The 21,091-nt window shown below is 43.9% G+C and overlaps 1 protein-coding gene, 1 non-coding gene and 1 pseudogene across 6 annotated transcripts in view; 2 read left to right on the plus strand and 1 right to left on the minus strand.

Annotated features, from left to right (window-relative positions):
- Positions 1 to 414: 414 nt before the first annotated feature.
- Positions 415 to 21,091, plus strand: part of XIAP (X-linked inhibitor of apoptosis) — a 53,074-nt gene continuing 32,397 nt past the window's right edge. For 2 of the 5 annotated variants that reach the window (XM_055106881.2, XM_055106880.2), the window contains exon 1: positions 718 to 1,027. The gene's annotated coding sequence lies outside the window, so the exon portion shown is untranslated. Of the gene's footprint in view, positions 638 to 717; positions 1,028 to 21,091 lie in introns of those variants that run through there. The other 3 variants (XM_003823125.5, XM_055106879.1, XM_003823126.3) reach the window with 3 other exon arrangements.
- LOC103786866 (partitioning defective 6 homolog beta-like) lies at positions 7,656 to 19,121 on the minus strand (annotated as a pseudogene).
- Positions 15,388 to 15,498, plus strand: LOC117977766 (U6 spliceosomal RNA). Its single transcript, XR_004668947.1, has one exon. It is a non-coding gene; the product is annotated as a U6 spliceosomal RNA (small nuclear RNA).

Consider the following 21,091-nt stretch of genomic DNA (forward strand, 5'->3'; position numbering starts at 1 on the left):
CTCTATTAATTTTCCCTTCACCTCCCAATCTTAACCCCCCCCCATTCCCCCAGGGTCTCCCTTTCTTGTCATCCCTTTCATCCTTCCCTTCTTGGAAACAGATCCGATTCTAACCTCAGTTACCTTATTAGCCGCGTGATACTGGGATAGTTATCCCCTGTGGGCCTCAGTTTCCTTTGTAAAATGGGCTTATTAAACCCCCAAAGACAGTGCTTATCTTACAGGGTTGTCAACATTACAACAAAGAACACGTTATATGCCTAACACAGTACCTGATCTATAGTAAGAACTCAACATTTTCGCCCCTTCTCCTCCTCTTTTCTGTCCTTGTGCCTTTCTTCCACTATTCCTCAACCCCAGGGCCCAACAGGTAAAAACCGTGGGAAAAACCATCCTTAAGGCTGAAAGAAGAAACACTGGAGCTGGGGGCGGAGACTACGAGGTGCTCACTGCGCATGTGCGCCCGCTAGGTCAGCTTCTCGGTTCCAGCCGGGCGGGGGGGCCGGTTGGGGGTGGGGGTAGGGGTTGCAAGGGCCTCATTTTTTCTTACTGCCCCCATCCGGTTCGGGGAGGTGGCGGGACCTTGGCGGCGCCCGGAGCCGGCGTGGCGCTCATCGAGGGACGCCCGGCCCAAGTGGTAAGTTGAAAAATGGCGGAGGGGGGGAAGAAGGAGGGGCTTTGCAGGGCAGGAGGCTGACCTCCCGGCCGGGGGTGGGAGGGACACAGCCGGGGCCCAGTGGCGCAGCCCGGGCTGGGAGACTGACGGACCGCGCCCGGTGTCTCTTTGAGGCCCTGACGTGGACACACTTCGGGTTTCACGACTCCGGGTTTCTCCAGGGGATGGGCCGGCCGGTAGAGGCGCGTGAGGGAGACGAAGGGACTTCCGTTTCCTTCACCTAGGCTGGGGCCAAGCCGCAGAGCGGAGTTGGCATTTCCAGATTGGGGCTCGGGCCGCGCCTCCTCCGGGACCCTCCCCTTGGACCGAGCCGATCGCCGCGGGGCAGTTCGGGCCGGCTGTCCTGGCGCGGTGGGTACAGCTTGTGTAGGCTTTCCCCTCCCCCGCTTTCCCTCCTTCCCCTCTCCTCCCTCCCCTCTCTTCTTTTCCCCTCCACTTCCCTCGGGCCGGCGCTGCTGGGGAGGGCGGGAAGGCCGCGCCAGCCCATCAGGGGTGGCCCGGCCCCGGCTGCTTGCCCGGGTTCCTCGGACTGCCGACGGCAGGCGTGGGTGGGTGGGTGACTTCAGGCCTGCAGGATTGCCTTCCTAAACCCTGTGACACCTAAGGTAAATTGAGGCAAAGAACTTTTTAAAAAAATATGATCAAAGGGATTTCCTCCCCATGTGATAACCTGTGGCTTGTGTGGAGCAGGGTGGAGTGTGCCTGGAGAGGGCATATGAAACTGAAAGAATAAGGACCAAAGAGCTTCCGGAAGAGGAAATTAGCTGGTGATTCTTTCCAATCTGCTTTCCCAGTCACCTTTCCGGCATGTTCTGTAAAACAAAATGTAATTTGACTTTGTTTCATTATTTTAACTCCATAACACTTAAATTGTTTTCTTTTCGGGGAGGGGAGTGTTTATTCTCAAACTAAGCAGTAGCCCTCTCCACCTCCGAAAAAGGAACAACGTCAATCCAACCTTTGTTAAAAAACTCCAACCTATCAGATTTTAATAATCTAGTAGTTTGCTTTCAAATATAATTATGTCGCTAGTTCTGTCACAACTATACTTTGATAGTTTAATGACTCACAGAAATTTGTAAGACTGGAGGTTGCAGTAGTGTTTCTTTCTTATTCTTTTTTTTCCCCATAATATTTATTATAGTCAATGAACAGTGTTACAGACGGCCATCTTAGAATTATAACATTTTAGAGTTGGAAGGGATCTTAGTCAAACCCTGTCCTTTTACAAAACCAGAAACCACGGCTTAGGAAGATTTCATAGCTTGCTAAAGGCTATCCAACTAGTTAGATTAGAACCCATGTTATCTGGCTTCTTGCCCACCACTCTTCCTGCGCAATTGCTCCATATCGCCTCCAAGCATGAAAATTAAATGTATTCAATTCAACACACATTTCTGAAGAGTATAATACTTTGTACCAGTGACTGTGGTACCACTTTCTATGTATTTCAATGTATTTAACATGCTTATGGAGTACTTGAGATCCCCCCCACCCCCACATTCAAGAAGTGGCAACAGTTTAGATTTATACACACACTTTCACATGTACGTGTGTATACTTGCATTTGCTCAGATAGTTTCTTGAAGGATACACAATAAAAATGTTAATAGTAATTACTTATGGAGGAGAAGAGAGATAGAAGACTTTTTACTTTGCACTTCACATGATCTAATGTACGGTTTGAATTTGTTATAAATTCGTATTGATTTCATAATTGAAAAGTTTTAAAGTTCACACCTTCCCACACAAATATATATATCAACATAAGCAAGTATATACCAATGGTATGTACACATATTTATGTGCATATATGTATTTATACATATCAGTGGTTTGTACTGTAAAATCCGGTATGATTCAGGTCAACTCAGCTGACAAAGCAGACCTCATTATTGGATACTCATGTTTCGTTTTCTTGTATTGCTCTCTCCTAATGTAAGATAGTAAAAATAATGTTACTAGTCGTCATATATTTTTACAAATTGTCCTAAGCTTCTTGATTATCAAATAATGTAGCAAACTTTTAACACATTTAAAATATCAAATCTGGGTACTTGCTTCAGTGGTAGCACATATACTAAAATTCGAACAATTCAAAGAAGATTAGCATGGTGTTTTTTTTTTATCAATTAATTAATTAATTTTTTTTTTTGAGACGGAGTCTTACTCTGTCATCCAGGCTGGAGTGCAGTGGCCCGATCTTGACTCACTGCAGCCTCCGCCTCCTGGGTTCAAGCTACTCAGCCTCCCCAGTAGCTAGGACTACAGGCATGCGCCACCACGCCTGGCTAATTTTTGTATTTTTAGTAGACACCGGGTTTCCCCATGTTGGCCAGGCTGATCTCGAACTCCTGACCTCAGGTGATGCACCCGCCTCGGCCTCCCAAAGTGCTGGGATTAAAGGTATGAGCCACCTCGCCTGGCCAGTCCATTTTTTTTTTTTTTTGAGACAGTTTCGCTTTTGTTTCCCAGGCTGGAGTGCAATGGCGCCATCTCAGCTCACTGCAACCTCCCAGGTTCAAGTGATTCTTCTGCCTCAGCCTCCCAAGTAGCTGGGATTACAGGTGCCCACCACCACACCTGGCTAATTAGGTCCCTTTTTTTTTAATAAACCACAAGAAAAATTTGACACCTGACGCTGTGGCTCATGTCTGTAATCCCAGCACTTTGGGACGCCAAGGCGGGCGGATCACCTGAGGTCAGGAGTTGGAGTCCAGACTGGCCAACATGGTGAAACCCCACCTCTACTAAAAAAACTAGCCGGGTGTGGTGGCATGCGCCTGTAGTACCAGCTACATGGGAGGCTGAAGCAGGAGAACTGCTTGAACCCAGGAGGCAGAGGCTGCAGTGAGCCGAGATTGCACCACTGTAGTCCAGCCTGGGCGACAAGAGTGCACCTTTGTCCCGAAAAAAAAAAAAAAATTGACACAAGGAAAATATCTGCAGCCTGGGCAACATGGCACAGCCCTCTCTCTAATAAAAATAAAAAATTAGCCGGGTGTGCTGGCTTGTGCCTGTAGTCCTAGCTACTTTGGGGAGCTGGGGCAGGAGGATCACCTGAGCCTTGGGAGGTGGAGGCTGCAGTGAGCCATGATTGGGCCACTGTACTCCAGCCTGGGCGAAAGAGTGAGACCCTGTCTCAAACAAAACAAAGAAACAAAAATCTGAATTGTAGACTCTTTGTAGATAAGAACATATTTTTTAAAAAAGTTAAGACTAGGGCCAAGTGCGGTGGCTTTCACCTGTAATCCCAGCACTTTGGGAGGCTGAGGTGGGCGGATCACCTGAGGTCAGGAGTTCAAGACCAGCCTGGCTAACATGGTGAAACCCCATCTCTACTAAAAATACAAAAATTAGCTGGGTGTGGCGGTACACCCCTATAGTCCCAGCTACTTGGGAGGCTGAGGCAGGAGAACCACTTGAGCCCATGAGGCGGAGGTTGCCGTGAGCTGAGAACGCAACATTCAACTCCAGCCTGGGCCACAGAGTGAGACTCCACCTCAAAAACAAATAAAAAGTTAAGACTAAAACAGTTTATAGTGATTAGGAGTTCAGCTGTCTAGTTTTGTTTTTGTTTTGAGATGGAGTTTCACTCTTGTTGCCCAGGCTGGAGTGCAATGGTGCGATCTCGGCTCACCTCAACCTCTGCCTCCCAGGTTCAAGCAGTTCTCCTGCCTCAGCCTCCCGAGTAGCTGGGATTACAGGCATGCGCCACCACGCCCGGCTAATTTTGTATTTTCAGTGGAGACGGGGTTTCTCCATGTTGGTCAGGCTGGTCTCAAACTCCTGACCTCAGGTGAAAAAGTGCTGGGACCTCAGGTGAAAAAGTGAGTCACTGCACCTGGCCCAGCTGTCTCGTTTTTAGAAATAGATTAAGACTCAAAAAAAATATTGCCCACTGTAATATATCTGATTATTAGCAAAGCTTGGACTAGAGTCTAGGTTCTAGTCTAGTGGCCCTTGTACTATACCTGTAATTTTATTGCTTTCTAGTGCATTGGATGATTCCAACTAGGCTGACAAAGTAATAATATCTAAAGGTTAGCCAGGACCATTTCAATAGTTAAGAATTATTATTTTTTTCTTTGGTTTTTATTTTATTTTGTCTTCCTTTTTTTTTTCATTTTCAGGAAGTGAGCAGTTTCTCAAAATTATTATAATTAATGGACCAGCTAGTTTGTATACTGCTTAAAATATTTTAGTAACATAAATTTTACTAAATAAATTTACTAATTTAGTAAATAAATGTTCTCCTTTTATTTCATTGTAAACATTAATTTCTTTAGTAAATCCTGTATTTATATTGTAAATGTTTAGAGATACCAAATGTAAAATAATGATATTTCACTGTTTTTGTTTGGTCTAATATTTAAGTCTGGTAGGTAGTATTAGCAGAGAGCAAAACCTACAGTTTATGAAATAAACATTCATTGAGCACTTAATGTGTTCCAGGCATTCATTGTAGTATGTGGTAGGATTCCAAGGATAAATATGGCAAAACAAATGCCTTTCTTCTGTTTTTTTTTTTTTTTTTTGAGACGACGGAGTCTGGCTTTGTTGCCCAGGCTGGAGTGCAGTAGCGCGATCTTGGCTCACTGCAGGCACTGCCTCCCGGCTTCACGCCATTCTCCTGCCTCAGCCTCTCAAGTAGCTGGGACTACAGGCACCCGCCACCACACCCGGCTTAGAGTGTGTGTGTGTGTGTGTGTGTGTGTGTGTGTGTGTGTGTGTGTGTGTGTTTTAGTAAAGACAGGGTTTCACCGTGTGTGTGTGTGTTTTAGTAAAGACAGGGTTTCACCATGTTAGCCAGGATGGTCGCATTCTCCTGTGTGTGTGTGTGTGTGTGTGTGTGTGTGTGTGTGTGTGTGTGTGTGTTTTAGTAAAGACAGGGTTTCACCGTGTGTGTGTGTGTGTTTTAGTAAAGACAGGGTTTCACCATGTTAGCCAGGATGGTCGCATTCTCTGTGTGTGTGTGTGTGTGTGTGTGTTTGTGTGTGTGTGTGTGTGTGTGTGTGTTTTAGTAAAGACAGGGTTTCACCGTGTGTGTGTTTTAGTAAAGACAGGGTTTCACCATGTTAGCCAGGATGGTCGCATTCTCCTGACCTCGTGATCTGCCTGCGTTGGCCTCCTAAAGTGCTGGGATTACAGGCGCGAGCCACCACACCAGGCCGCCTTTCTTCTTTTTTTTTTTTGCTTTTTTTTGTTCGTCTGTTTTTATTTTGCTTTTGTGTGTTTGTTTGTTTTTCCATTGTTCTTTTGAGGCTGGGAGATTATCATGAGCTGTCAATTCTCAAGCTTTATCTCTGTGAGATAATCTGGTAATAGTATTATAAAATGTAACCTGTTAGCACTATTAAAGGACATTGTGTGAGTAGATATGAGGAGACAAACAGTAGTGATAAGATAAAAAATACTTTAGAATTTAACAAATACTGTTTCTGTATCTTAGAGGTTGTGCTACAGTGTTTGGAAAGAGCCCTACGTTGGGTACCACAGTACAGGTTATTGACTTTGTTTCCAATTAGCTGTGGGATTGTGCATGTCAATGACCCCATCTTTCTTTACATGTTCACATTTTTGATATGTTATTTTAGGTGTTGAATTCAAAACATAAAAAGGGTATTTTAAGGCCGGGCATGGTGGCTCACGCCTGTAATCCCAGCACTTTGGGAGACTGAGGTGGGCGGATCACGAGGTCAGGAGATCTAGACCATCCTGGCACCCCTCTCTGCTAAAAAAAAAAAAAAATACAAAAAATTAGCGTGGTGGCAGGCGCCTGTAGTCCCAGCTACTTGGGAGGCTGAGGCAGGAGAATGGTGTGAACCCGGGAGGCGGACCTTGCAGTGAGCCGAGATTGCACCACTGCACTCCAGCCTGAGCTACAGAGCGAGACTCCGTCTCAAAAAAAAAAAAAAGGGTATTTTGAATATTTTATTTTATTTATTTATTTTTGAGACATTGTCTTGCTGTGTCACCCAGGCTGGAGTTCAGTGCATGATCCCAGCTCACTGCAACCTCCACCTCCTGGGTTCAAGTAATTCTGGTGACTCAGCCTCCCAAGTAGCTGGGATTACAGGCGTGTGCTACCACACCCGGCTAATTTTTTTTTTTTGGTATCTCTTTTTTTCCCCTCGGAGACAGAGTCTTGCTCTGTCGCCCAGAGCTGGAGTGCAATGGCTGCGATCTCTGTTCACTGCAGACTCCGCCTCCTGGGTTCAGGCAATTCTCCTGCCTCAGCCTCCCGAGTAGCTGGGATTACAGGCGCACGCCACCACAACTGGCTAATTTTTGTATTTTTAGTTGAGACGGGGTTTCACCATGTTAACCAGGTTGGCCTCGAACTCCTGACCTCGTGATCCACCCACCTCAGCCTCCCAAAGTGCTGGGATTACAGGTGTGAGCCACCACACCCAGCCTTTTTTGTATTTTAAGTAGAGACAGGATTTCACCATGTTGCCCAGGCTGGTCTTGAACTCCTGACCTCATGTGATCTGCCTGCCTTGGCCTCCCAAAGTGCCGGGATTACAGGCATGAGCCACTGTGCCGGCCTTTGAGTATTTTAAGTTATAAAAGAAATATGTGTTTCTATATATATTATATAATATATATTATACATGATATATAATATATATGATATATCATATATTATATACAATATATTATATATGATTGATATATAATATATGATATATCATATATAATATCAAAATATATAATATGTATATAATAATGTATGATATATATAATATAGTATATAATATATTACATATATGTATAATATATTATATATAATATATAATACAATATAATATGTAAAATATATATAATATGTAATATAATATGTAAATATATATAATATATAATATAATATAATATGTAAAATATATATAATATATAATATATAATATATATATTTTTCAGACAGAGTCTAGCTCTGTCACCCAGGCTGGAGTGCAGTGGTGAGATCTTGGCTCACTGAACCTCCGCCTCCCAGGTTCAAGCGATTCTTCTGCCTCAGCCTCCCAAGTAGCTGGGACTACAGGTGTGCTACCACACCTGGCTTATTTTACTTTATGTATTTATTTATTTTTCTGAGACGGAGTCTTGCTCCTGACCTCATGTGATCTGCCCGCCTCGGCCTCCCAATGTGCTGGGATTACAGGCATGAACCACCGTGCCTGGCCAGAGATATGTGTTTATTATAGAAAATTTATGAAATAGAATAATTACGATCATATTGTCTACAGCTTGTTTTAATCTTTTTTCCCCCCCCATTCAACATTCTATAGTTAACATTTCTGTTTTCTTTTTTGAGACGGAGTCTCGCTCTGTCATCCAGGCTGGAGTGCAGTGGTGCGATCTCAGCTCACTGCAACCTCCACCTCCTGGGTTCATGCCATTCTCCTGCCTCAGCCTCTCTAAGTAGCTGGGACTACAGGTGCCCGCCACCACGCCTGGCTAATGTTTTTGTATTTTTAGTAGAGACGGGGTTTCACCATGGTCTCCATCTCCTGACCTCGTGATTAGCCCGCCTCAGCCTCCCAAAGTGCTGGGATTACAAGTGTGAGCCACTGCGCCCAGCAGTCTTTTTTTTTTTTTTTGGTTTGGTTTGGTTTTTTAGACAGAGTCTCACTCTGTCCCCCAGGCTGGAGTGCAGTGGCACAATCTCAGCTCACTGCATCTCCGCCTCCTGGGTTCAAGTGATTCTCCTGCCTGAGCCTCCTGAGTAGCTAGGATTATAGACATGTGCTACCACGCCCGGCTAATTTTTGTATTTTTAGTGGAGGCATGGTTTCCCCATGTTGGCCAGGCTGGTCTTGAACTCCTGACCTTGTGATCCGCCCTCCTTGGCCTCTCAAAGTGTTGGGATTACAGGTGTGAGCCCCCGTACCTGGCCTTTTTTTTTTTTTTGAGACGGAGTTTTGCTCATGTTGTCCAGGCTGGAGCGCATTGGTGTAATCTCAGCTCACTGCAACCTCTGCCTCCTGGGTTTAAGTGATTCTCCTGCCTCAGCCTCCCAAGTAGCTGGGATTACAGGCGCACGCACAACCATGCCCAGTTAATTTTTCTATTTTTAGTAGAGATAGCGTTTTACCATGTTGGCCAGGCTGGTCTCGAACTCCTGACCTCAGGTCATCCACCTGCCTCGGCCTCCCAAAGTCCTGGGATTACAGGCGTGAGCCACTGCGCCTGGCCTGAAGTCTTTCAAAATACATTTTTTATTTATCCAGTGTATTATTTTATACTGCACTTTCTTCATCTGTAAAGTAACAGGGTCAGGCATGGTAACTCATACCTGTAAGCCCAGCACTTTGGGAGGCTGAGGTGGGAGGATTGTTTGAGACCAGCCTGGGCAACATCGTGAGACCCCGTCTCTACCAATAATAAAAAAATTAGCTGGATGTGATGGCACGCACCTGTGAAGATCGCTTGAGCCCGGGAGGTCAAGGTGGCAGTGAGCCATGAGGGCACCACTGCATTCTAGCCTGAGTGACAAGAGTGAGGCCCTGTCTCAAAACAAACAAACAAGCAAACAAACAAACAAAAAACCCAGGGTGGCTGGGCTTAAGGACTAGTTGATTCCAACGATTCAAAACCCATTATAATAGTTTTTAAGCCTGATTATCTGAGATTTTGTCAAGGAAAAAAATTCCATATAACAATCCCAGGCCAGGCATGGTGGCTCATGCCTTTAATCCCAGCACTTTGGGAGGCCAAGTCAGGGAGATCCCTTGAGCCCAGGAGTTCAAGACCAGCCTGGGCAACATGGTAAAATGCTATCTCTACTAAAAATAGAAAAATTAACTGGGCATGGTTGTGCGTGCGCCTGTAATCCCAGCTACTCTGGAGGCTGAGGTGGGAGGATCACTTGAGCCCAGGAGGTGGAGGTTGCAGTGAGTCAAGATCAGGGCACCCCATTCCAGCTTGGGGGACAGAGCAAGACCCTATCTCAAAAAACAAAAACAGGAATTTGAGGCCAAATTTATGGATTATATATTTTATCTGCTCTGTATGTGGTTAATAATAGGTTATCCTTTATATGATAAAAACATACTTATGTCCATTTTGCAGGACTTGGCATGGGCTTTTATTGTTTTAAATTGTGATATATTTGTAGCTCTGCTGTTTGATACATTTTGGGATTTGATTTTGGTATGATTTGGTACCCAGTCTTTGTTATGGATACATGTGATTCACCTTGTTATGATATAGTTTTATGTATTTTCGAGGATATGGGTCATAGTGAAAAGTCACGTTTACCTGTACAGACTGAGAATAGCTTGATCTCAGATGGTCAGATGTTGAACCAAGTGGATTAAAGCTGATTTCTTAAACTGGACAAGGCTGCTGCCATTGTGCATTCCCTGGTACTTATAAAATATTATGGTTTGAAATTTTATTCTTATTTCTGTAATCATCTTATTCACCTTAAATACAGAAATACAGACATCTGGCTGGGCGCAGTGGCTCACACCTGAAATCCCAGCACTTTGGGTGGCCGAGGCAGGTGGATCACTTGAGGTCAGGAGTTCAAGACCAGCCTGACCAACAGGGCGAAACCCCATCTCTACTAAAAAAATACAAAAAAAAAAAAAAAAAAAAAAAAAAAGCTGGGTCATGCCTCTGCAATCCCAGCTACTTAGGAGGCTGAGGCAGGAGAATTACTTGAGCCTGGGAGGTGGAGGTTGCAGTGAGCTGAGATCATGCCACTGTACTCCAGCCTGGATGACAGAGTGAGACTCCATCTCAAAAATAAAGAAAAGAAAAAAAAAACACAGACATCTCAGCATATATTACCATGTGACTTAACCTTTCTATGGTTCTAGCTAATTTTTTAGGCCTTGAAAGGGAAGGAAGCCTAACATTTTCTGCTACCTCATTGGACTGTCCCTTCTGCCAGTAATCCTTGTAGTAATTTCCTTAGACCTATATTGGTCATAATCACTGGGTGCATGACCTTTGATGAGTAACAGTCAGAACTACTGTTTCCTCATATTTCAGATGAGGCCTATGATATATTATGTAGGTTAAATTAGATTCCATATATGAAAACATTCTAAATTGTAAAGCACATTACATATGTTAGTTATTATCAAAGGTAACATCATGAAAGAAGAGAAGATGAGCTATAGAATCACACAAGCCCATGCTTAAATTTTGACCTTACATTAAACCAAAGAGGATTGATTTTTTTTTTTGAGACGGAGTCTCGCTCTGTCGCTCAGGCTGGAGTGCAGTGGCGCAATCTCAGCTCACTGCAACCTCTGCCGCCCAGGTTCAAGCGATTCTCGTGCCTCAGCCTCCTTAGGAGCTGGGACTACAGGCACGCGCCACCACGCCCAGCTAATTTTTTTGTATTTTTAGTAGAGACAGGGTTTTGCCATTTTGGCGAGGCTGGTCTCGAACTCCTGACCTCAGGTGGTCTGCCCACCTCAACCTCCCAAAGTGCTGAGATTACAGGCTTAAGCCACCATGCCCAGCCAAGATTGAAAATTTTTAGTTTAAATTCAGCATGTTTAGTAGAGAAAGTACTTACTTGTAGCTAAAATGATGGGATGAAGGAAAATGAAAATTAGTTTGTAGATAGTATTTGGGTACATGCGGACACTCATGAAATATGTTGTATCATTTAAATTTGGTTTGTAGCACAGTTTCCTTTACTTTGTGTCATTTAAAAAAATTAAAACCTAGACAGAAGAGAAACATACTAAATGTTTGAATATAGATAGCACTGTGGCTTTCAGATAGAGTTAAATATTTTTACTGAAGAAAGAGAAAAGATGTGGGCTCTTATCCATAACTTGTTTGATCAGCCTGGGCAATATAGTGAGACCTTGTCTCTACAAAAAAAAATTTAAAAATTAGCTGAGTGTGCTGGCGCCTGCCTGGAGTCCAGCTCCTCAGGAGGCTGAGGTGGTAGGATTGCTTGAAACCGCAAGGCAGGGGCTGCAGTGAGCCGAGACTGTGACACTACACTCCAGTCTGGGCGATAGAGCAAGACCCTGTCCCAGAAGAAAAAAAAAAGTTGTTTAAGTACTTGCTTGAGATCCTAACATGATCATGGAATAGAATACTTCACTCTGAGATGAGAAGATCATTTGAGGCCAGGAGTTCAAGACCAGCTTGAGCAACATAGTAATACCCCATCTCTTTTTGTGTGTGCATGTGTGTGTGTGAGGGAGTCGGAGTTTCACTCTGTCAGCCAGGCTGCTGGAGTACATTGGCACGATCTGGGCTCAATGCAACCTCCGCCTCCCAGGTTCAAGTGATTCTCCTGCCTCAGCCTACCGGGTAGCTGGGATTACAGGCATATGCCACCATGCCCAGCTAATTTTTGTATTTTTAGTAGGGGCCGGGTTTCACCATGTTGGCCAGGGTGGTCTCAAACTCCTGACCAAGTGATCCACCCACCTCAGCCTCCCAAAGTGCTGGGATTACAGGCGTGAGCCACCACACCTGGCCATGAGCCACCAAGCCTGGTCGAGACCCCATCTCTTAAAGAAAAAAAAATAATACTTCGTTCTGAGAAATGTCTAGGGGTAGGTATTACCTGCTTATGAAGTCATCCATGGCATTTCTGGAACCATCTGATTGTATGAACTGCTTTCTAATCACTCTGTCAGAATAAGTTATCTGGACAAAGTATCAAGAGTACAGTAAGTTCCGGTTCCATGCCACTAATCAGCTCTATGGCCTTAGTCAAATCATTTACCTTCCTTATGTTTTAGTTTCTTTTTCTTTCTTTCTTTCTTTTTTTTTTTTTTTTTTTTTTGAGACAGGATCTGGTTCTATCAGCCCAGGCTGGAGTGGCCAGGCTCAAGTGATCCTCCCACCTCATCCTCCCGAGTAGCTGGGACTACAGGCTCCAGCCACCATGCCTTAGTTTTTTGGGGTTTTTTTTGTTTTTTTTTGTTTTTTTTAGTGACTGGGTCTACCTATGTTTCCCAAGTGGATTAGTTTCTTTTTCTGTAAAGTAAGAGAATGATTTTTATTATCCTGTCCAGCAAGACATAGTTATTATGAACAATTTTTGCTCGTGAGTGTCTACAAAATATAATAATGGCCGGGTGCGGTGGCTCATGCCTGTAATCCTAGCACTTTGGGAGAATGAGGCGGGAGGATCACGAGGTCAGGAGATCGAGACCATCTTGGCCAACATGGTGAAACCCCGTCTCTACTAAAAATACAAAAATTAGCTGGGTATGGTGGCACGTGCCTGTAATCCCAGCTACTCGGGAGGCTAAGGCACGAGAATTGCTTGAACCCAGGAGGCGGAGGTTGCAGTGAGCTGAAATTGTGCCACTGCACTCCAGCCTGGTGACAGAGCGAGACTCCATCTCATAGTAATAATAATAATGATGATGCTTTTTAGTATACTTGATTCTGAGCTGCTCTTTTTGTTAAAATTATTTTAGGGAAGTTTTTGCCCAAAGTTCGCGGATACTTCTTTCTTCTTACCAGGCCCCAAAGTCATTGTAAATTTTTACAAGGCAGTGGATGAACAGTTCATAACTCCAAAGATAGATATCACTCAGAAAAATTTTTCCACAAGAAGTCCTTTTTTTTTTTTTCGTCCTTTTTTTTTGGCACACTAGTGTCTCACTTAGCAAGTCCTTTTATTTTCAACTCAAGTTAACAATAAGTTGGCCGGGTGCGGTGGCTCACGCCTGTAATCCCAGCACTTTGTGAGGCTGAGGCGGGCAGATCACCTGAAGTCAGAAGTTTTGAGAACAGTCTGGCCAACATGGCGAAACCCCGTCTCTACTAAAAATACAAAAATTAGTCGGGCATGGTGGCGTGCCCCTGTAGTCTTGCTACTCAAGAGGCTAAGGCAGGAGAATCACTTGAATTTGGGAGATGGAGGTTGCAGTGAGCCGAGATCACGCCACTGCACTCTAGCCTGGGTGACAGAGCAAGACTCCATCACAAAAAAAGAAACCCAATAAGTAGCAATCAGGTATCACCTGTGTTTCTCAGCCCTTCTCTTCTGCTGCTGGTTTACTGCCACTCAAGCGGTGGACCAAAAGGCATTTGTTTCTGGCCAACCACCATGGACATGACCTGATGACTGCTTTTATCTCTGGGACTTGACCTGTATCCCTCTCTCTCTCTTTTTTTTGGATAGCTTTTCATTCTGTCTCCCAGGGTACAGTGCACTGGCACAATCGATAGCTCACTGCAGACTCTGCTTCCCAGGCTCAGGCAGTCCTTCCACCTCAGCTTCCTGAGTAGCTGGGACTACAGGCATGTGCAACCATGCCCGACTAATTTTTAATTTTTTTTTTTTTTTTGAGACGAAATTTCGCTGTTGTTGCCCAGGCTGGAGTGCAATGGCGCAATCTCGGCTCACCGCAACCTCGGCCTCCCAGGTTCAAGTGATTCTCTTGCCTCAGCCTTCCTGAGTAGCTGGGATTACAGGCATGCGCCAGCACGCCCGGCTAATTTTGTATTTTTACTAGAGACGGGGTTTCTTCATGTTGGTCAGGCTGGTCTCGAACTCCCGACCTCAGATGATCCTCCCGCCTCGGCCTCCCAAAGTGCTGGGATTACAGGCGTGAGCCACCACACCTGGCCTAATTTTTATTTTATTTTTTTTTGTAGAGATGGGGTCTCACCATGTTGCCCAGGCTGGCCTCAAACACCTGGGCTCAAGCAATCCTCCTGCCTTGACCTCCCAAAGTGCTGGGAATACAGGCATGAACCACCATGTCTGGCCCTCTCTCTCTCTCTTTTTTGAAACCTGATGATCGCCAGGCACGGTGGCTCACGCCTGTAATCCCAGCACTTTGGGAGGCCAAGGCGAGCAGATCACTTGAGATGAGGAGTTTGAGACCAGCCTGGCCAACATGATGAAACGCTGTCTCTACTAAAAGTACAAAAATCAGCCAGGCGTCGTGGCGGCACACACCTGTAATCCCAGCACTTTGGGAGTCTGAGGCAGGTGGATCACTTGAGGTGAGGAGTTTTGAGCCCAGCCTGACCAACATGGTGAAACCACATCTCTACTAAAAATAGAAAAAAAAAAATTAGCTGGGCCTGGTAGCACACACCTGTAATCCCAGCTACTTGGGAAGCTGAGGCAGAAGAATTGCTTGAACCTGGAAGGCGGAGGTTGCAGTGAGCCCAAATTGCGCCACCGCACTCCAGCCTGGGCGACACAGCGAGAGTCCGTCTGAAAAAAAAAAAAAAAAAACCTGGTGGGTTGCTCAGAGGCAGTTACCTATGTAACAAGCTGGCAGAAATTCTCAGGATAGGCAAAAAGATAAGAACCAAAGAACATATCCTTCCCTTTCTAAGTCATAAAAATTACTTCCTGTGAATGAAAAGCCAAAACTTTGCATTACCAGGCCCTGCTATTGATAGTTTACTTGGCCAGTGTATTCACAGAGGGAGGAAGCATTGTCACATGGCAAATAACCAGATTACACCCATAGTCTGGTTGGCAGGATTGTACAAGGGTGCCTGACTAATCAAGAGTCCACCTGCTTATTTCTTTTCATTAGAATCTAATATATTTGCTATATAGAATTTAGAAAGTTAAGGAAAGCGCAAAGAAAATAATTTAATCTCACTGCTCAGAGATAACCACAGCAGAATTTTGATATGTAATTTAGCCTGTCTTTATATATCTGTATTTTTTAATAATTTGGGTTATATAATACAACATCATTTTGTAACCAGCTTTTTCCACTTAATACAACATCATGGTGCTCGCTTTGGCAGTACATATACTAAAATTGGAATGATACAGAGAAGGTTAACATGGCCCCTGTATAATATATGCATGTTTTTAAAATACATCCTGAACATGAATTTTTAATGGTTACCTGGTGGCCCATATTACCATAGTATTGTCCTCTTTTGTTAGATATTGAATTGTTTTTAGTAAATAGCACTTTATGGAACATCCTTATATATACATTCATAATGAAATGATGGGGGATTTTTTTTTTTTTTTTTTTTTTTTTTGAGATGGAGTCTCCCTCTGTTGCCCAGGCTTGAATGCAGTGGCGCAGTCTTGGCTCACTGCAACCTCCACCTCCCGAATTCAAACAATTCTCCTGCCTCAGTCTCCTGAGTAGCTGGGACTACAGGTGTGTGCCACCACCCCCAGCTAATTCTTGTACTTTTTTTTTTTTTTTTTTTTTTGTGGAGCCTAGGTTTTGCCATGTTGGCCAGGCTGGTCTTGAATTCCTGACCTCAAGTGATCCACCCACCTTAGCCCCCAAAGTGCTGGGATTACAGGCATGAGCCACTGTGCCTGGCTGATCAGGGATTTATTTTTTTTTTTTTGAGATGGAGTTTCGCTCTTGTTTCCCAGGCTGGAGTACGATGGCACAATCTCAGCTTACTGCAACCTCTGCCTCCCAAGTTCAAGTGATTCTCCTGCCTCAGCGTCCCGAGTAGCTGGGATTACAGGCGTGCACCACCATGCCTGGCTAATTTTTTGTATTTTTAGTAGAGACGGGGTTTCACCATGGCCAGGCTGGTCTTGAACTCCTGACCTCAGGTGATCCGCCTGCCTTGGCCTCCTAGAATACTGGGATTACAGGCGTGAGCCACCGCGCCCGGCCTGATCAGGGATTTATTTATTTTTATTTTTATTTTTTTGAGAATATGTTTAGAACCAGAATGGGTGGTTCAAGAGATAATCATATATTTAAGACTTTTAGAACATATATTGCCAGATTACCTTCCAGAAAAGATGTACCAGTTTTTAGTTCTAACAGGCAAATGCCTCTTGCTTCATACTCTCCAGCCACTGCGTTTTCGTTGTTGGTAGTAATGTTGACCTTTGCCAAATAGGATAAAAATGTTATCTTTTAAAGTGTTTATTTCTTTGATTATTAATGAGGTTTAACATTGTTGCATATGTTTGTTGACCATTAATATTTCCCACTTGTAAATTTGCCTGTTTTCTATCAACGTATTAATCTTTTTCTTATAGATTTTTTTTTTTTTTTGAGACGGAGTCTCACTGTGTCGCCCAGGCTGGAGTACAGTGGCACCATCTCAGTTCACTGCAACCTCTGCCTCCCACGTTCAAGCGATTCCCCTGCCTCAGCCTCCCGAGTAGCTGGGATTACAGGCATGCGCCACCACGCCTGACTAATTTTTGTATTTTTAGTAGAGACGGTGTTTCACCATGTTGGCCAGGCTGGTCTTGAACTCCCGAAATCAAGCGATCCACCCACCTCGGCCTCCCAAAGTGTTGGGATTACAGGTGTGAGCCACAGCACCCAGCCTTCTTATAGATTTATAAGTGTATTCATACTACTTTTTTTGTTTTTTAAGACAGTGTCTTGACCTGTTGTATAGGCTGAAGTGCAGTGACGCAGTCACAGCTCACTGTAACCTGGAATTCCTTGGCCTACATTGCCCAGTCTGGTCTTAAATTCCTGGGCTCAAGTGATTCTCCCGCCTTAACCTCCCAAAGTGTTGGGATTACAGGGGTGAGCCACCGCATGTGACCTCATGCTGCTTTTTTTTTTTTTCCAACTACTTTAGTCAGATGCTTCTTGAGACTATTACTAGTCAAAAACAAGATAGATTAAATGGAGATAGTGACAGGACACTGCCCTGTTTGAGGCCATCTATTATTGGTGTGAAAAGCAAACATTACATAAGTAGGTTTAGATAGAAGGTCATTCACTCCAGCATTGTTCATAATAGTAAAAAACTAGTCAAACACAGTGGTTCACGCCTATAATCACAACACTTTGGGAGGCCAAGTCAGGAGTATAGCTTGAGTCCAGGAATTCCAGACCAGCCTGTACAGCATAGAGAAACCACATCTCTAAGAAAACTTTTTAAAATTAGCAGGGCATGGTGGCATGTGGCTATAGTCCCAGCTACTCAGGAGGCTGAGGTGGGAGGATTGCTTCAGCCCAGGAGGTCGAGGTTACAGTGAGCTATGATCACACTACTGCACTCCAACTCGGGCAACAGAGCAAGGCCTTGTCTTTTAAAAAAATAAATAAATAAATAAAAAGGAAAATAATATGAATAATATTATTCATATTAAAAGAAAATATTATTGAAAATATGAATATTTCATATTAAATATGAAATTTAATATTCATATTAAAAGAAAATATGAATATTCATATTCAAAGAAAAAAAAAGAATTTAAAGAATATAGTTAAAGGAAAAATTCACTGGGCTCTGTGAAACAGGTTAAATATGTAACCGCTTCAAACAGAAATGACTTAGTCCTCTCACCTAGTTCTGAAAATGTACTAACATCCCATTTTCCATATCAAAAGCACATAATTTCATTAGCAAAAGCCTCTTTGTTTTAGACTTAAAATCACCTCTGATCCACCAAAGTTTATGCAGTTACCAAACTACTATTTTAATAACATTTTGACAGCTTTATTAAGATAAAATTTATATACCATAAGATCCATTTAAAGTATATAGTTCAGTGGCTTTTAGTATATGCAGTGTTGTGCAACTATCACCACAATCTAATTTTAGAACATTTTCATTACTCCAGAAACAACCCCAGTAACCATTTGTAGTCACTTCCTATTTCCCCCTCCCCAGCCCTAGGCAACCACTAATCTACTTTCTGTTTCTATTTATTTTAATAACATTTCAAACTTGTAATATTATTGTTCTCATGCTTATTCTGGGTCGTTGGCTCAGAGGTTTAAAAGCTCTTAAACTACCCAAATTTACAAGTCCTATGACATCCTCATTCAGAAAACATTCAAATGATGGTTTCATAATGTTATGATAGTTCCATCTTCTAAGAGTTTTTGATCTGGAGCATATGTTTCAAATTCTATGTTTGTACTACTGCTAAATTCACTTAATTAGAAGAAATAAAATCATTCTATCGAGACTCAAAAATGAGTTTGTTCTGTTTATGTTAACGATTGCAGGCTTTTGATGGTAGGAATGGCTTTAGCAGTCTTCTGTGGCACACCATTATCTTAAATAATATTGTCACCTTCCCCACTGTCTTCATCCTTTGGCTCAAAGTTTGGTTCAGTCTGCTGTGGTTAGGCAAGAAGGCTATTATCAGCAGATTGGCTGGAGCTACCAGAAGTCTGACTGTTCCCAGTAACATTATTCTCCTGGTTGCTGGTCTCACTGTTAGGATGAGGTGGCTGCTGTTTGCACTCATCATGTCTGTTTACTTGATTGAGATGCTTCCCTGAAACTTATGTACCATCAACTTCTAAAAACTTCATCATTAACAGTTCATAGTTCTGTGCTGTGAGCCAGGCCTGGAACAAGCCAGGATATAAAAGATCCCTGGGATGCTCTCTAAGCCATGTGGTGTCTCCCTTAGGCTAGAACCATCCTGGATATAGAGTCCTAGGGGATGCTTAGTTCCTGGGAGAACATCCACATCTATGATTGAAGACACGGGTCTGAAGTCTTAGGGCATAGCAGTGACTGGATATAGCCTTTTTCTGTGGTTGACAAAACCACAGAAAGAGATTTTTTTTTTTTTTTTTTTTTTGAGATGGAGTCACTCTGTCACCCAGGCTGGAGTGCGGTGGCACAATCTCGGCTCACTGCAAGCTCCACCTCCTAGGTTCACGCCATTCTCCTGCCTCAGCCTCCCGAGTAGCTGGGACTACAGGCGCCCGCCACCATGCCCAGCTAATTTTTTGAATGTTTAGTAGAGACGGGGTTTCACCGTGTTAGCCAGGATGATCTCTATCTCCTGACCTCGTGATCCGCCTGCCTTGGCCTCCCAAAGTGCTAGGATTACAGGCGTGAGCCACTGCGCCTGGCCAGAAAGAGAGGTTTTAAGTGACAATATTATTAAAGACATTCTGGAGAAAAAGATCACCTATAATCCCGTCACCTTAACATTTTCTCGATTTATTTAATATTACTTTCCGAGTCTTGTCTATAAGTATACATTTTCATACAGTGGTAATCTGGCGTGCATTCTACCTTATATCCTTTTCCCCATTAAAATAACCTTTATTCTACGTATTTGAAAACCTTGGCTGGGCTCAGTGGCTCACGCCTGTAATCCCAGCACTTTGGGAGGCCGAGGCGGGCGGATCACAAGGTCAGGAGATCGAGACCATCCTGGCTAACACAGTGAAACCCCGTCTTTACTAAAAATACAAAAAATTAGCTGGGTGTGGTGGCACGTGCCTGTAGTCCCAGCTACTTGGGAGGCTGAGACAGGAGACTCCCTTGAACCCGGGAGGCGGAGGTTGCAGTGAGCCGAGATTGCGCCACTGCACTCCAGCCTGGGCGACAGAGCAAGACTCCGTCTCAAAAAAGAAAACCTTAAGGCTGGGCGCGGTGGCTCATGTCTATAATCCCAGCACTTTGGGAGGCCGAGGCGGGTGGATCACCTGAGGTCAGGAGTTCAAGACCAGCCTGGCCAACATAGAGGAACCCTGTCTCTACTAAAAATACAAAATTAGCCGGGTGTGGTGGTGGGTGCCTGTAATCCCAGCCACTCAGGAGGCTGAGGTGGGAGAATCACTTGAGCTCAAGAGGCGGAGGTTGTGGTGAACCGAGGTCGTGCCATTGCACTCCAGCCTGGGCAACAAGAGTGAAACTCTGTCTCAAAAAAAAAAAAAAAAGAAAACCCTAATAAAAAAAAAAAAAGCAGCCTGGCACAGTGGTTCACACCTGTAATCCCAGCACTTTGGGAGTTCGAGGCAGGTGGATCACCTGAGATCAGCAGTTCAATTCCAGCCTGGCCAACATGTTGAAACCCCATCTCTTCTAAAAATAAAAAAATTAGCCAGGCGTGGTGGCGGGCGCCTGTAATCCCAGCTACTTGGGAGGCTGAGACAGGAGAATGGCTTGGACCTGGGAGGCGGAGGTTGCAGTGAGTTGAGATCACGCCATTTCACTCCAGCCTGGGCCATAAGAGCAAAACTCTGGTTCAAAAAAAAAAAAAAAAGAAAAAGGGAGAAATAGAAACTTTTGTGTCGTATACAGACACCAGGGTTTTGTATGTGCCTTTGTCTCTGTATCCCCCACCTCCACATTCCCACATTCTCGCTAGATTAGCTGTCAACCTCCTCTCCTTGGCACCTCCTGGTGGCTCTCTTTACGCAGTTGACTGGACTAAATGTATGTACATACATGTATACTGTAAAACCTTACATATCACCATTGTAGAATCTCCCAAACCCTTCATTTAAACATGCACCATTGCTTGCTGGTCCTTTTTGTCCCATTTTTTGCTTCCATAGTGCTATTTTCCCAACTACTGTTACCCTTAAGATTCCTGACTTCCCAGCCCCTTTATACCAAAAGCTTTCTTTGACATTTTTCTCTTTCCGTGCCTTCCTGCCTTTCCACTTACCCAGTACAAAGCCTGAAGATGCTTTCACAGAGAAGCCTTAAATTATCCCAGCATACCTTATTGCACCCACACCTTTTCACTTCAAAAACCTTTTTGTCACCCTTGTC

This window comes from Pan paniscus, chromosome X (assembly GCF_029289425.2).
Source record: "Pan paniscus chromosome X, NHGRI_mPanPan1-v2.0_pri, whole genome shotgun sequence".
NCBI classification, from domain to species: domain Eukaryota; kingdom Metazoa; phylum Chordata; class Mammalia; order Primates; family Hominidae; genus Pan; species Pan paniscus.